Below are 15739 nucleotides of genomic sequence, written 5' to 3' on the forward strand. Positions count from 1 at the left end.
TTTGAATGACTGAAAACATGAGCTAATTTTATCCCTAATCCATCCCCAATGAGCAAGGCTGTGGCGACGGTGGCCAGGAAAAACTCCCTCAGACGACACAAGGAAGAAACCTTGAGAGGAACCAGACTCAAAAGGGAACCCATCCTCGTTTGGGCAACAACAGACAACATGACTATAACATTAACAGATTTAACATAAAGTCAGTTTCGTTGATGTTATAAATTCTTCATTGATGGGAACTTGAGTGCAAAACTGTTCATGACAACTGCAGTCCTAAAGCTAGCAAGTCAACTGTAGTCCTCAGCCATAAAAGCATTAGCGTAAGAGTCCAGAGCGTCTTCCAAGTCTTTTCGACTGTCCGTATAGGGCCGGCCTCCACAGGAGCGATGCGATGAGACTCCAACCAGGCATAGGGGATCAGGATGGATCAGGCAGGTCCGAGGAGCAGAAGAGGTCAGCATCTCAATCTCAGGCCCGACATGTAACTCAGAGGGACAGACGGGGGGAAATGAAGACAGGTTGTTGGGTATGCCGAATGTCACCTGAATAAGTAGAACCAGCATACATTTTGCGCTGAGTGCAAGCAGGGACTCCGGAAAAACTAACTACGACAGCATAACTAAAAGGGGAGAGCCAGAAGGTAACACAGGCATGATGGAGCCCCGGGACATAAAGCAGCAGCCACGACACCGTCAACAAACTCGAGTGAGCAAGTGAGTGGGGGACTGACAGCATCCATCCATCCATCCCAGTTTACCAAAACCCTCTATGTCTGAGGACCCTCCAGATCTACACCTTTACCTCATAAACACCATTAACACAAGACTTGACTAAACAGATATGTTTTCAGCCAAGACTTAAACGCTGAGACTGTGTCTGTGTCATTGATTCATCATGAAGTGTCAGTTATTGCACTGTTTTCATCAACAGAATATAGTAGGATAAGGCACATAATCAGGTATTTTCATTCAGAAACTGAAAGTGGAAGTCTTTTTCACAGTTATTAGTAATATTAGAAAATATTAAATGCCAGTACAGTAACTTTTGCTCACTTTTATTCATAAACGTGATATTTTTCTCAGAGGTAAATAGGGAAAACCCTACCTGTTACACCAGGTGATTTTTATGCCTCCGCCACCGTAAGGTGCAGGAGGCATTATGTTTTCGGGTTGTCCGTCTGTCCGTGCGTGCATCCGTGCGTGCGTGCATCCGTCCCGAAACATTGTGAACGCGATATCTCAAAGGTGAATGAAAGGAATTTCACCAAACTTTCACCATTTGTGTGCTTTGGGACAAACATGAACTGATTAGATTTTGAGATCAAAAGGTCTAAGGGCAAGGTCACTGTGAGGTCAAATGTCTGTCCGAAAACCTTGTGAACACAATATCTCCAAGGCAGATGAAAGGAATTTCACCAGACTTTCACCATTTGTGCATTTGGGGACAAAGATAAACTGATTAGATTTTGAGATCAAAAGGTCTAAGGTCAAGGTCACTGTGAGGTCAAATGTCTGTCTGCGTGCGTCCATCCCGAAACCTTGTGAACACAATATCTCCAAGGCGAATGAAAGGAATTTCACCAAACGTTCACCATTTGTGCATTTGGGGACAAAGATAAACTGATTAGATTTTGAGATCAAAAGGTCTAAGGTCAAGGTCACTGTGAGGTCAAATGTCTGTCCGTGTGCATCCGTCCCGAAACCTTGTGAACGCGATATCTCAAAGGCTAATGAATGGAATTTCACCAAACTTTCACCATTTGTGCATTTGGGACAAACATGAACTAATTAGATTTTGAGATCAAAAGGTCTAAGGTCAAGGTCACTGTGAGGTCAAATATCTGTCCACGTGCATCCATCCCGAAACATTGTGAACACGATATCTCCAAGACGAATGAAAGGAATTTCACCAAACGTTCACCATTTGTGCATTTGTGGACAAAGATAAACTGATTAGATTTTGAGATCAAAAGGTCTAACGTCAAGGTCACTGTGAGGTCAAATGTCTGTCCGAAAACCTTGTGAACACAATATCTCCAAGGCGAATAAAAGGAATTTCACCAAACTTTCACCATTTGTGCATTTGGGGACAAACATGAACTGATTAGATTTTGAGATCAAAAGGTCTAAGGTCAAGGTCACTGTGAGGTCAAATGTCTGTCTGAAAACCTTGTGAACACATTATCTCCAAGGCAGATGAAAGTAATTTCACCAGGTCAAGATTACTGTGAGGTCAAATGTCCATCCCCAAATCACAACTTAATAAGGCGTGTAGTCTACCGGGCGGAGGCGTCCCCATATCTAGTTGCTCATGTCTCAGGTATTATGTTTAACAGCACTAAAGTCCGAACAAGATTTAAAAAAAAAAAATATATATATATATATATATATATATATATATATATATATATATATATATCTCACCTTTCAGGAGCTTTATTTTTATCCGTACTATTATATTTTTTGTCAGTGATTTTTTTTGCTTGTTTTTTGTGCGTTTGTTTTGAAAAACGAACCACTTCCGTTTGCCGTGTCCAACATCCGGAAGGGTGGGAACCTGTCTAAAGTTCTGCAAATCACATCAGTGTGTGTTACCGCCCAGGCGGGTTCAGTGATTTCTCTCTGAAGACGCTACAAAGTTTCCTGGTTGTGATTGATCCACCGCACTGAGCTCAACAACATGCTGTGTGTTTGATGGTGAGTGTGCGACAGAGCTCACACTCCTCCTGTGGGGGATTAGGACACTGCCCAGTGCTCCTCCTGTGGGGGATTAGGACACTGCCCAGTGCTCCTCCTGTGGGGGATTAGGACACTGCCCAGTGCTCCTCCTGTGGGGGATTAGGACACTGCCCAGTGCTCCTCCTGTGGGGGATTAGGACACTGCCCAGTGCCCCTCTCAGACCAGCTCACACTCCTGGATCACCTGGCTGTCACTGCAGGTAAGTTAGGAGCAGTTTGATGATTTAATTTCAACTTTAATTAAGTTGAAAAGGCGATTTCAGGTGTGTGTGTGTTTACAGGTTTCAGTTGGAAGGTTTACTGTGTAACAGATTATTTTCATTTTCATTTCTCTTTGTAAATAAATACCTGGATGTTTATCAGCTTTGACTTAATATCCACACTGTCAAGGCTGTTGGTTTTTCTAAACAGTGGCTCAGAAAAACGAGAAGTAACTCAGTTCTGTTCTGTTCAAGTCAGTTGTAGAAGCTTTTTTTTTTTCTTTTTCTGCAAGCTTCTTGGATAACTTGAACTGTCCAAGACTGTAAAGTGATATCCTTGGATATTATGGCTCTCTGCCCTGACAGCGTAACAGGACACTGTGTAGAAAGTGTTTATTATTTACTACACATTTACATTGGAGCACTCATCCCGGCTAGATTTGTCAGCCAGGGTAGGAAGACACACACCGTAGAGAACTGATGAAGATTAAAAAGGTTAACAGCAGTTTCTGTGAACAAAATCATTTCATGCTCACACACTGTGTAAGGAGACAGTGATAAAATGATGTATGAGCGTTCTATCCTGTATCATATTTGAACTCTCACGCTTGGATTTACAGTTCTGAAAACTAGTCAGGTTTAGTAAGAATCCTACTTTTATAAACGTTCCTGCGTTTAGATCCATTTCTTACACTCTTGCGCTTATTCCTGTACTGTTTCTGCTTTAGACTCGGTGTTAGTTCATCTGTGTTTTCTGTTTACTTTTTCCATTTTCAACTTTGCAAGAGAGGTAACCTGTGATGAATAAAATGTGCTCACAACCTACCCCTTTTCAAGATTTATTACTTCTGGGGGAAAGTAGTATCATGAGAAGGTAATTCTAGCTAGGTTGTTGCTAAAAATGCCAAAAATGTAGACTTGGGTGTATTGGAAGATGGGAAATTGTCTTGTGTCCTTGTTTTGTCTGAAGTATTTGTGCTGACGGCCGTTTTCTTTTTTTTTTTGTCATTTACTTGTTATTGGTTTTTGATTTTGTATGTAAATGAACGAACAATCAATCAACATGAAGACCTATAGACAAATACAGAAAATATCAAGGGAAAAGTAAAAGCGTACAAAAGGGGATTGGAAAACACCTCCAGTCATGAAGGTGGAAAGAAGTACAGAGAAATGAAAAAACATGAAAGTATTCTGATAGTCCAATCTGAGATTACCTGAAGTCTGGTCTTATGGTAGAGACATATGTAATCCATTTTTGCCAATTTTCAATAAATACCTCTCTTTGTTCTTAGATTGAAAGTAATTCTTTCCATTACAAAGATGCTGTACACAATATCAATCCATTCATCTACACTAGGTGCCTCCCTCTTCAGCCATTTCCTTGTTATTGATTTCTTACAGGCCACCAGTAATCTCATCTCATTATCTCTAGCCGCTTTATCCTGTTCTACAGGGTTGCAGACGAGCTGGAGCCTATCCCAGCTGACTACGGGTGAAAGGCGGGGTACACCCTGGACAAGTCGCCAGGTCATCACAGGGCTGACACATAGACACAGACAACCATTCACACTCACATTCACACCTACGCTCAATTTAGAGTCACCAGTTAACCTAACCTGCATGTCTTTGGACTGTGGGGGAAACCAGAGCACCTGGAGGAAACCCACGCGGACACGGGGAGAACATGCAAACTCCACACAGAAAGGCCCTCGTTGGCCACGGGGCTCGAACCCAGACCTTCTTGCTGTGAGGCGACAGCGCTAACCACTACACCACCATGCCGCCTGCCACTAGTAATATTCTCATTAAATATTTATCTTTGTTCCTCCACTCCAGTTGCTCTAGATCCACCAAATATAACACATTGAAACAAAAAGTTATTTTTGTTGAAAACACAGTCTCTACAATTTGATGTACGCGCAACCAAAACGGGGTCACAATAGGGCAACACCAGAATATATGATAGTGATTCGCCTCTTTGCTTCCACAACATCTCCAACATTCTGTCTGATTGGAATATGATCTCTTTTGGTATGGAGTGCAGAAATAGCGAATGAGATTTTTTTTTTTCCATGAATATTCTCTCCAAAGTGGAGAATTTGTTGTTTTCCAGTGTTGTTTGAAAATTTCCTTCCAGTTCTCCTGTGAGATTGTGATGTTATATGGCCGTTTTCTAATGGGTTCTGGATAAAAAGGAAGCGAGCAAAGAATGATCAAGAGTGATAGGGAATCTGGGAATTCCCAAGAAGAAGCAGCAGCAACTCTTCTGTTGCTCTTCTGACGCACTTCTTTTGAGGGATAGATGGACGGACGGATGGATGCAGTAGCAAAGAAACAGATGCTGTTGCAGACAAGCTCAAATTAGTGACTGCTCCAATTTATACCGATAAGAATATACCAGACATATACAGACCAAACACAGGATAAGCTTTAAAAACAAGACAAAAATATTTTAAAAAATGCGACCTTGAAAAAGGAAAGCCTACTTCAAAGCCTTACAAAAAAAAAAATCAAGAGCAGATATAACTGCAAGAGATTAAGGGGGCCAAGCACTTTCCGGTTGCACCCCTGAGCGACAGAGGAGGAGCAGAAGCCATTGGAACCATCAGCACTTGTTCCCAAGGAAATCTATCACTCTGTAGCTGAGAGATTGCAGCATCACTGCCTGTTTTCAGTAACCCTCCCAATTTGCAAAGGAACTCAAAGCTTGTGTCGCTAAACATGTGTGCGTCAAGTTTGGTGTCAATACTTAAGTGTTTCCAAGATATGTCTTAACTTCCTGTTTGGTGACTTTGCTGTCACATTTATTTGCCTGTTTTTGACAAACTGTGCTGCGTGTCATAAATCCTAGACGCAAGTTTTGCTTGGGTTGGTCTCATGAGCCACATTTTGTGACGATTGGACAAAATTTGTCCTTTTGGTCCTGGCGTATGATGTTTGCTTTGAATACATCACTTCTTTGCTAAGATATGAGCTCACTTCCTGTTTGTGACAGGTTATGTTTGTGTGTTATGGATGACTTGTCCTGCGTATCAAAAATCCAAGAAACAGATTTGTTCAGGTTGGTCTCATGATGCTGTGATCCAAATTTGGTGGTGATTGGAAAATCATTTGTAGGAAGAGAAAATTAAAGATGTCAAGATTTAAAAATGACCGAGTTTAAGATCACAGTAGCCGTTAAACTCTGCATGACCCAAAGAATCGGAGGAAAGTAGAATCGTGTTTCTACAAGGTTGTTATTGCAAACGTATGTCCTGCTGGTGGTAAAGTGATTAAGGGGATTAGACCAAGGTTGCTGTGCAGGAAGCTCAGGCGGTCCTCGATTACCGGTACTGTGTCAAAATTCATAAGTGTACAAATGTTCAATGGGCTGCAATATACTTCCATTTGGAAGAAGAAAACAATTGCGGTAGGTTGCCTACTCGCATTCAGTGCTCTGCCCCTAATACTTATCATAAATTTTTATTCATAGCTTGGACAAAAACCGCAATCGTATCAGTTTACTATGCGTGCACACGGCACTTTAAGTAAAGATACAGGTTAGAGTGAACTCGCAAGGCACGAATGTACTGTGTAACAGGAGAGACTCAGTCACTTTATCACAGGTATTTACATAGAAAAGTTACCACCAGCAGAATGTTGCACTTCTGTTGCTGTACTGCTCTTTTTTTTTTTTTTTGCCAGCTTTCTTACTCGCTCTTCTGATTTGTTCAGACAAGTTTTGAAGGCCAATGCAGTTTGCACTGTTTGTCTGAATGTTGCATTTACAGTATTATGGCTGTGAAGCACACATTCTTTGCTCATGATTTTCAGTTTAACCACTTAAATTCTTTGCTTAACACTTGATTAATCATGTTAAAGCATATTTTTCAGTAACTCAAGCTGCACCGATTACACCAATAAAACATTGTGTGCATGTTTTAATATTTGATGTGTCCTTTACTTAAACTTGGCACACTCATTAATTCATTATAAGGTTATTCCTTAGGCTCATGATATGTGTTTAACATCAAAATATAGTGGGGCAAAAAAGTATTTAGTCAGCCACCAATTGTGCAAGTTCTCCCACTTAAAAAGATGAGAGAGGCCTGTAATTTTCATCATAGGTACACTTCAACTATGAGAGACAGAATGGGGGGAAAGAATCCAGGAAATCACGTTGTAGGATTTTTAATGAATTAATTGATAAATTCCTCGGTAAAATAAGTATTTGGTCACCTACAAACAAGCAAGATTTCTGGCTCTCACAGACCTGTAACAACTTCTTTAAGAGGCTCCTCTGTCCTCCACTCGTTACCTGTATTAATGGCACCTGTTTGAACTCGTTATCCGTATAAAAGACACCAGTCCACAACCTCAAACAGTCACACTCCAAACTCCACTATGGCCAAGACCAAAGAGCTGTCAAAGGACACCAGAAACAAAATTGTAGACCTGCACCAGGCTGGGAAGACTGAATCTGCAATAGGTAAGCAGCTTGGTGTGAAGAAATCAACTATGGGAGCAATTATTAGAAAATGGAAGACATACAAGACCACTGATAATCTCCCTCGATCTGGGGCTCCACGCAAGATCTCACCCCGTGGGGTCAAAATGATCACGAGAACGGTGAGCAAAAATCCCAGAACCACATGGGGGGACCTAGTGAATGACCTGCAGAGAGCTGGGACCAAAGTAACAAAGGCTACCATCAGTAACACACTACGCCGCCAGGGACTCAAATCCTGCAGTGCCAGACGTGTCCCCCTGCTTAAGCGAGTACATGTCCAGGCCCTTCTGAAGTTTGCTAGAGAGCATTTGGATGATCCAGAAAAGGATTGGGAGAATGTCATACGGTCAGATGAAACCAAAATAGAACTTTTTGGTAAAAACTCAACTTGTGTTTGGAGGAGAAAGAATGCCGAGTTGCATCCAAAGAACACCATACCTACTGTGAAGCATGGGGGTGGAAACATCATGCTTTGGGGCTGTTTTTCTGCAAAGGGACCAGGACGACTGATCCGTGTAAAGGAAAGAACGAATGGGGCCATGTATCATGAGATTTTGAGTGAAAACCTCCTTCCATCAGCAAGGGCATTGAAGATGAAACGTGGCTGGGTCTTTCAGCATGACAGTGATCCCAAACACACCGCCTGGGCAACGAAGGAGTGGCTTCGTAAGAAGCATTTCAAGGTCCTGGAGTGGCCTAGCCAGTCTCCAGATCTCAACCCCATAGAAAATCTTTGGAGGGAGTTGAAAGTCCGTGTTGCCCAGTGACAGCCCCAAAACATCACTGCTCTAGAGGAGATCTGCATGGAGGAATGGGCCAAAATACCAGCAACAGTGTGTGAAAACCTTGTGAAGACTTACATAAAACGTTTGACCTCTGTCATTGCCAACAAAGGATATATAACAAAGTATTGAGATGAACTTTTGTTATTGACCAAATACTTATTTTCCACCATAATTTGCAAATAAATTCTTTAAAAATCAGACAATGTGATTTTTCTGGATTTTTTTTTCTCATTCTGTCTCTCATAGTTGAGGTATACCTATGATGAAAATTACAGGCCTCTCTCATCTTTTTAAGTGAGAGAACTTGCACAATTGGTGACTGACTAAATACTTTTTTGCCCCACTGTACTTATCTAACTTCGGTTATAATGAATGCTGTTTGTGTATAAAAGTTAATCGGTTGGAGTAACCGAAGGATAATTGCAATGCAGTTCAGACCAGTCACAGGTACACTTGACTCTTATAACAGTGAGTTTTTATTCATGTTTTTGAGCCCAACCAGGAATGCACATCAACACCGAGATGTCATCCGAAGAGAATCAACCACAAACGCTAGCTAGCTACACTACCGTTCAAAAGTTTGGGGTCACTTTGAAATGTCCTTATTTTTGAAAGAAAAGCACTGTTCTTTTCAATGAAGATCACTTTAAACTAATCAGAAATCCACTCTATACATTGCTAATGTGGTAAATGACTATTCTAGCTGCAAATGTCTGGTTTTTGGTGCAATATCTCCATAGGTGTATAGAGGCCCATTTCCAGCAACTCTCACTCCAGTGTTCTAATGGTACAATGTGTTTGCTCATTGCCTCAGAAGGCTAATGGATGATTAGAAAACCCTTGTACAATCATGTTAGCACAGCTGAAAACAGTTGAGCTCTTTAGAGAAGCTATAAAACTGACCTTCCTTTGAGCAGATTGAGTTTCTGGAGCATCACATTTGTGGGGTCGATTAAATGCTCAAAATGGCCAGAAAAATGTCTTGACTATATTTTCTATTCATTTTACAACTTATGGTGGTAAATAAAAGTGTGACTTTTCATGGAAAACACAAAATTGTCTGGGTGACCCCAAACTTTTGAACGGTAGTGTACATTGGATATGAGCTTCTCAAGCCATGTAAATTGTTTAACAACTCTAAACTTGACTAATGCTAACCAGGCAGGAGCAGAGCAGCTGGAGTCTTTTAATATATAATTAATGTGTGCGTTACTACAGCATCCGCCATCACTGCAGTTTTAGACCAAGTTTCAGTAGAGACACATGCAGTGCCGTAATTTGCCAGAGTTTTAGACCAATAGTTTCAGAAACCTTTTTGGCTTGGCTGTGATTGCCAACATCATTGGAATGTACATTGATGTTAGTTACTGGCATTTTCATGGCCATTCATGGATAATGTATAAATGTACAATACATTAGTCCTGTATTCAAATAGCCATGTCAATAGTCAAGTTTATTTGTGTAGCGCTTTTAACAATAAACATTGTCGCAAAGCAGCTTTACGGAATTTGAACGACTTAAAACATGAGCTAATTTTATCCCAAATCTATCCCCAATGAGCAAGCCTGTGGCGACGGTGGCAAGGAAAAACTCCCTCAGATGCCATGAGGAAGAAACCTCGAGAGGAACCAGACTCCAAAGGGAACCCATCCTCATTTGGGCAACAACAGACAGCATGACTATAACATTAACAGTTTTAACATGAAGTCAGTTTCGTTGATGTTATAAACTCTTCATCGATGGAAACTTGAGTGCAAAACTGTTTATGACAACTGCAGTCCTAAAGTTAGCAAGTCAACTGTAGTCCTCAGTAGGGGTGGGCGATATGGGCAAAAAATAATATCTCGATGTTTTTTTGGATTTTGACTATCACGATAATTAGTCGATATTTTTAAAAATGTGATTGGAATTCTGAGTTATACCTACTTGGAGGTTACAATAATGGGCACAATGTTTAAGGAAAACATTTATTGTCTTTAAACAAAAATAACTTAATTGAACTACAATGCAGAAATATTGAACTCTTGTAATAAAGTGCTCCATGCATCCATGAGAATTATTGCACATCAACAGCAGCAAGTGCTTACGGCCTTATTAAACTTAAAGTTCTGTCCAGGATTATACAAAAATATCACTTTAAAACAAAAACCTTTACTAAAAAGATTTTCTCAAATAAATAGAGATTTGTAAACAAAATACAATGTTGAGGGGGAAAAAAATCCACAATTCTCAAATAGTAAAAATACCCAGTATTATCACAGTTAAAGACAGATGCGGGGCGGCACGGTGGTGTAGTGGTTAGCGCTGTCGCCTCACAGCAAGAAGGTCCTGGGTTCGAACCCCGGGTCCGGCGAGGGCCTTTCTGTGTGGAGTTTGCATGTTCTCCCCGTGTCCGCGTGGGTTTCCTCCGGGTGCTCCGGTTTCCCCCACAGTCCAAAGACATGCAGGTTAGGTTAACTGGTGACTCTAAATTGACCGTAGGTGTGAATGTGAGTGTGAATGGTTGTCTGTGTCTATGTGTCAGCCCTGTGATGACCTGGCGACTTGTCCAGGGTGTACCCCGCCTTTCGCCCGTAGTCAGCTGGGATAGGCTCCAGCTTGCCTGCGACCCTGTAGAAGGATAAAGCGGCTAGAGATAATGAGATGAGATGAGAAGACAGATGCCAGAACTTTGAACATTCTAGGCCAACAGGTTTTTTACTTCAAATTATGTGCCAAAAACACCAGTCTGTCCACATTGTCAGGCTTGAGTGAAGCCCGGTGACACGTCACAATATTTCCTCCTGTGCTGAATGCCCTCTGTGAAGGGCTGCTTGAGGCAGGGATGCACAGATACTTTTTAGCTAACTTTCCCAGTCTGGGGAACTTTTATCTCTTGTGTTTTCCACCATTGAAGTGGATTGACATCACTGTCCACCTCTGGTACCATAAGGTAGCTCTTGAGCTCCTTTTCTATGGCAGTAGCCTGTGACTCCCCTTTCACTTGTTTTTTGAAGTAACTGCCGAAAGACTTCTTCTTTATCTTTTTGGCTGGTTCATTGGTGTCACCACGATCTGCTCCACCTTCAATGGCGGCACCTTGAGCTGTGGTAGTTGAGGTGCCTGGAGAATCGCTCTCTTCCTGAGTTGCCATAGCCATAAGTTCAGAGGAAATTGTTGACATTATCATCTGATCATCATCATTATAAAGCCTAGGTCACAACCGGACGTACGATTTTTTTTGGCCGTGCGATTTTTGGCGTTTCCCAAATCGCTGCGTTTTTTTTTTTTTTTCATGGAGAAAGACGCACGTTGGCCGTAAGTTTGTCTTGCAACCTGAAAAAACCGTAAGCGCCCGTAGAGTTTGTTTGACATGACAAAGAACCTCTGCGGCCAGTCTACAGCTTGAAAATCAGCACATCACATGCGCGCCCTCCGTGCGTTTCTTGCGTTTTTTGCACGTAGACCGGCCGTAGGAGCATGTACGGCCGGTTGTGACCGAGGCTTAACGGTTTTTAAACCATGGTTCAAGTGTGGATGCCACACTTAAAATGCCATCCACATTGTCATCACTGTATTTTGTATTTAGGTAATCCAGAATGGTCCCCCCCCCCCCCCCCCCCCTTTTTTTTTTTTGGTGAGATCTGTATCATCAGACTTCACTGCCAGGACCTCAGAGTTAAATAATGACAGGACGGGTTTCAGGTAGGAGATTGTTACTACTTGCTCACCTGAAAGGGCATCTGTAAACTCAAGCAGCGGACTAAGTGCTTTGCTCACTGATTCTAGCACATCAACATCTCGCCATATTGGGATAAGATGTCTGCGCGTCTTGTCTGCACTTAGCACATGACGAATGGCCTTTTCTTGCTCAGTAAATCTCTCGATCATACGCTGTCTTGAGCCCCATCTTGTTGGTGATTCTGTGATGAGTTTGTGGTCTGGGAGCTTCAGCTGATTTTGAGCATCATCCAGAGCTTTCCTCAATTTAAAGCTGTTGGAAAAGGTTCCAACCACCTTCTTGCAGACACCAATGGCTCGGTCTATCCTAGTATCACGCATGCTCCTCTCTGGAAAATATTTGAAATGGAACATCATTATTAGCCAATTAACAGTGTAATGATGTAACATTCAGTGCCATGTATGTTGACCTTATAATACCAGTTTAAAATGGCAGTTAATTTCATATAGGCTTAGTGAGTGTCCAATAACACAAAACCTAGGCCTATAAAAAAAATATATATATTTTTTTCTTATGTATATACATTATAAGAAAATGTTATATATTTTCACTTTTCTCGACATTGACACATTTGCTATTTCATATCAACTGCAATAGATAAGAATATTGAAATGATAACTCACTGATTTGTGATATAAAGCCGGTGACCAAAGCACGGTAACCTTTTCCAGTTGTTAGTTCTGAGTGCACTGACGACGTTTGCACCGCTGTCGGTGGTTATGCAAACCATGCCCTCTTCACTCAACGACCATGATGCGAGGGCATCTTTCAGACCAAGGGCAGTGTTGGCTCCTGTGTGGTCGTCTGGGAAATAGGACGTCTGCAAGCAGTAGCTCCGAAGTAGCCAAGATTCGTCAATGAAATGCACGGTCAGAGAGAGGTATGGCTCCGATGTTCTGCTCGACCATAAATCGGTTGTTGTTGCGAAGTTTTGCACTTCGTTCATCACAGCTTTGCGAGTTGAATCCTACAGGTTGGGTAGAGTAGTTTCGCTGAAATATTTACGACTAGGCACACTGTATCGCGTGTCTAAGACATTCACAAGTTCTATAAAGCCTTGTCTCTCCACCAACTGCATTGGTAACATCTGTTTGGCTATGAACTTGGTGATGGCATTTGTTATGTCTTGCCATCGTTGGCTTTTTTTTTTTTTCCTCATACGGCACTTTTCTGCTGAATGATTCAGCAAGCGTCTGTTGGGTATGCTGATTAGGTGGCCTGCTTGTGCTTGTTTTTTCTTGAGCAGCAGAGTCTCGAAGTTTCTCATATTCTTCATACTCCTTCCTATGATTGGTTTGGAGGTGGTGAAACGTTCGTTGTGGAGCTCTGTTTCATGTTGATTGATTTTCGACAAACCTTGCATATGACGGTATTTTGATCTGCGTCTGTCTTTTCGAAACCAAATCATTTCCATGCCAGAGAGGTAGACCCGCGCCTTGGCACTAAATCATCTGAAGTAGCTTCAGGGACTGGAGATGCCTGCGTTTTCTCATCCCCATGCGCTGCTGACCTGTTGCAAAGTGGAGGCGAGAGGTCATGTGATCGCGTAGGCCCACTAGTCATGTGACTGAATATTCCCGTGCTGTGGGGAGCGCTGCTGCGCCGTATATTAACATGTGAACAGTTTCCCCGTGCGTTTCATTGTTTTTGGCGGAGTCATTTAAATACTCGATAATGTAAATTTGCACATCGTTAAAGCAACAATGACTATATTATCGCAGACGATATATATATCGCCCACCCCTAGTCCTCAGCCATAAAAGCATTACTGTAAGTGTCCAGAGCGCCTTCCAAGTGTGACTTTCGACTGTCCATATGGGGCCGTCCTCCACAGGAGCAATGTGATGAGACTTCAACCAGGCATAGGGCACCAGGATGGATCAGGCAGGTCCGAGTAGCAGAAGAGGTCAGCATCTCAATCTCAGGATTGACATGTAACTCAGAGGGACAGATTGGGGGAGGGGGAGAGAAAACACAGGTTGTTAGGTATGCCCAATGTCACCTGAATAAGTAGGAACAGTATACATCTTGCACTGAATACAAGCAGGGACTCTGGCAAAACTACCTATGACAGCATAACTAAAAGGGGAGAGCCAGAAGGTAACACAGGCATGAGGGAGCCCCGGGACATAAAGCAGCAGCCACTACACGTCAACAAACTCGAGTGAGCAAGCAAGTGGGGACTGACAGCATCCATCCATCCCAGTTTACCAAAACCCTCTATGTCTGAGGATCCTCCAGATCTGCACCTTTACCTCATAAACACCATTAACAAAAGGCTTGACTAAACAGATATGTTTTCAGCTGAGACTTAAACGCTGAGACTGTGTCTGATTCCTGAACACTACTTGGAAGGCTGTTCCATAACTTTGGGGGTTTGTAAGAAAAGGCTCCGCCCCCTGATGTAGCCTTCACTATACGAGGTACCAGCAGATAGCCTGCACCTTTTGATCTAAGTAGGCGTGGCGGGTCATAGAGGAGCAGAAGTTCACTCGGGTACTGTGGTGCGAGACCATTCAGTGCTTTAAAGGTCAATAGTAGTATTTTATAATCGATACAAAATTTGATTGGGAGCCAATGCAGTGTGGATAAGACAGGCGTGATGTGGTCATATTTTCTAGTTCTAGTAAGGACTCTTGCTGCTGCATTTTGAACTAACTGGAGCTTGTTTATGCACTAATTGGAACATCCAGACAGTAAGGCATTACAATAATCCAACCTGGAGGTAATGAAAGCATGAACTAGTTTTTCTGTGTCATGTAGTAACATTAAATTTCTTATCTTAGCAATATTTCTGAGATGAAAGAAAGCTATCCAGGTGATGTTATCAATGTGAGTTTCGAATGAAAGACTGGAGTCAATAATCACTCCGGGGTCTTTTACTGCTGCACGTGAAGAAACAGAAAGGCCATCCAGAATTACTGTGTAATCAGAAAACCTACTTCTAGCTGCATGTGGTCCTCGTACAAGTACTTCAGTCTTGTCAGAGTTAAGCAGAAGGAAGTTAATAAGCATCCAATGTCTAATGTCCCTCACACATTCCTCAATTCTATTAAACTGGTGTCTCTCATCAGGTTTTGCAGAAACGTACGACTGTGTGTCATCAGCATAACAGTGGAAACTAATACAATGTTTATGAATAATATCACCCGGGGTAACATGTATAAAGAAAAAAGCAGTGGACCCAAGACAGAACCTTGTGGAACACCAAACTTTACCTCAGTATGTCTAGAAAACTCACCATTTGCATCAACATACTGATAGCGATCAGTTAAATAAGACCTGAGGCAGGAGAGGGCCGTTCCCTTAACTCCCACAACATTTTCTAGTCTATCCAGGAGAATGGAATGATCAATGGTATCAAATGCTGCACTAAGGTCAAGCGAGACACAGCCCTGATCAGACGCCAACAGTAGGTCGTTTACTACTTTAACCAGAGCTGTCTCTGTGCTATGATGAGGTCTAAATCCTGACTGATACATTTCATGGATGTTATTCCTATGTAAATATGAGCATAACTGCTGTGCCACAGCTTTTTCAAGGATCTTGGAGATAAAGGGGAGGTTTGATATTGGCCGATAATCGGACAGCTGACAGGGATCAAGGTCAGGTTTTTTTAATCCGGGGTTTGATAACTGCTAGTTTAAAGGATTTGGGTACATAACCGATCCTAAGAGAAGAATTTATTTTTAGAAGCGGTTCAATTACTTCAGGTATTATCTGTTTGAATAGACGTGTAGGTAAGGGATCTAGTACACAAGTTGAGGCTTTTGATGCCGAGATTAATGAAAGTAATTCAGTTTCTT

General features: G+C 42.0%; 1 protein-coding gene across 3 annotated transcripts in view; it reads left to right on the plus strand.

Annotated features, from left to right (window-relative positions):
* Nucleotides 1-2564: 2564 nt before the first annotated feature.
* Nucleotides 2565-15739, plus strand: part of irf5 (interferon regulatory factor 5) — a 90647-nt gene continuing 77472 nt past the window's right edge. For all 3 annotated transcript variants that reach the window (XM_060903887.1, XM_060903886.1, XM_060903885.1), the window contains exon 1: nt 2565-2938. The gene's annotated coding sequence lies outside the window, so the exon portion shown is untranslated. The remainder of the gene's footprint in view (nt 2939-15739) is intronic.

Source organism: Neoarius graeffei, chromosome 21, assembly GCF_027579695.1.
Source record: "Neoarius graeffei isolate fNeoGra1 chromosome 21, fNeoGra1.pri, whole genome shotgun sequence".
Lineage (NCBI taxonomy): Eukaryota > Metazoa > Chordata > Actinopteri > Siluriformes > Ariidae > Neoarius > Neoarius graeffei.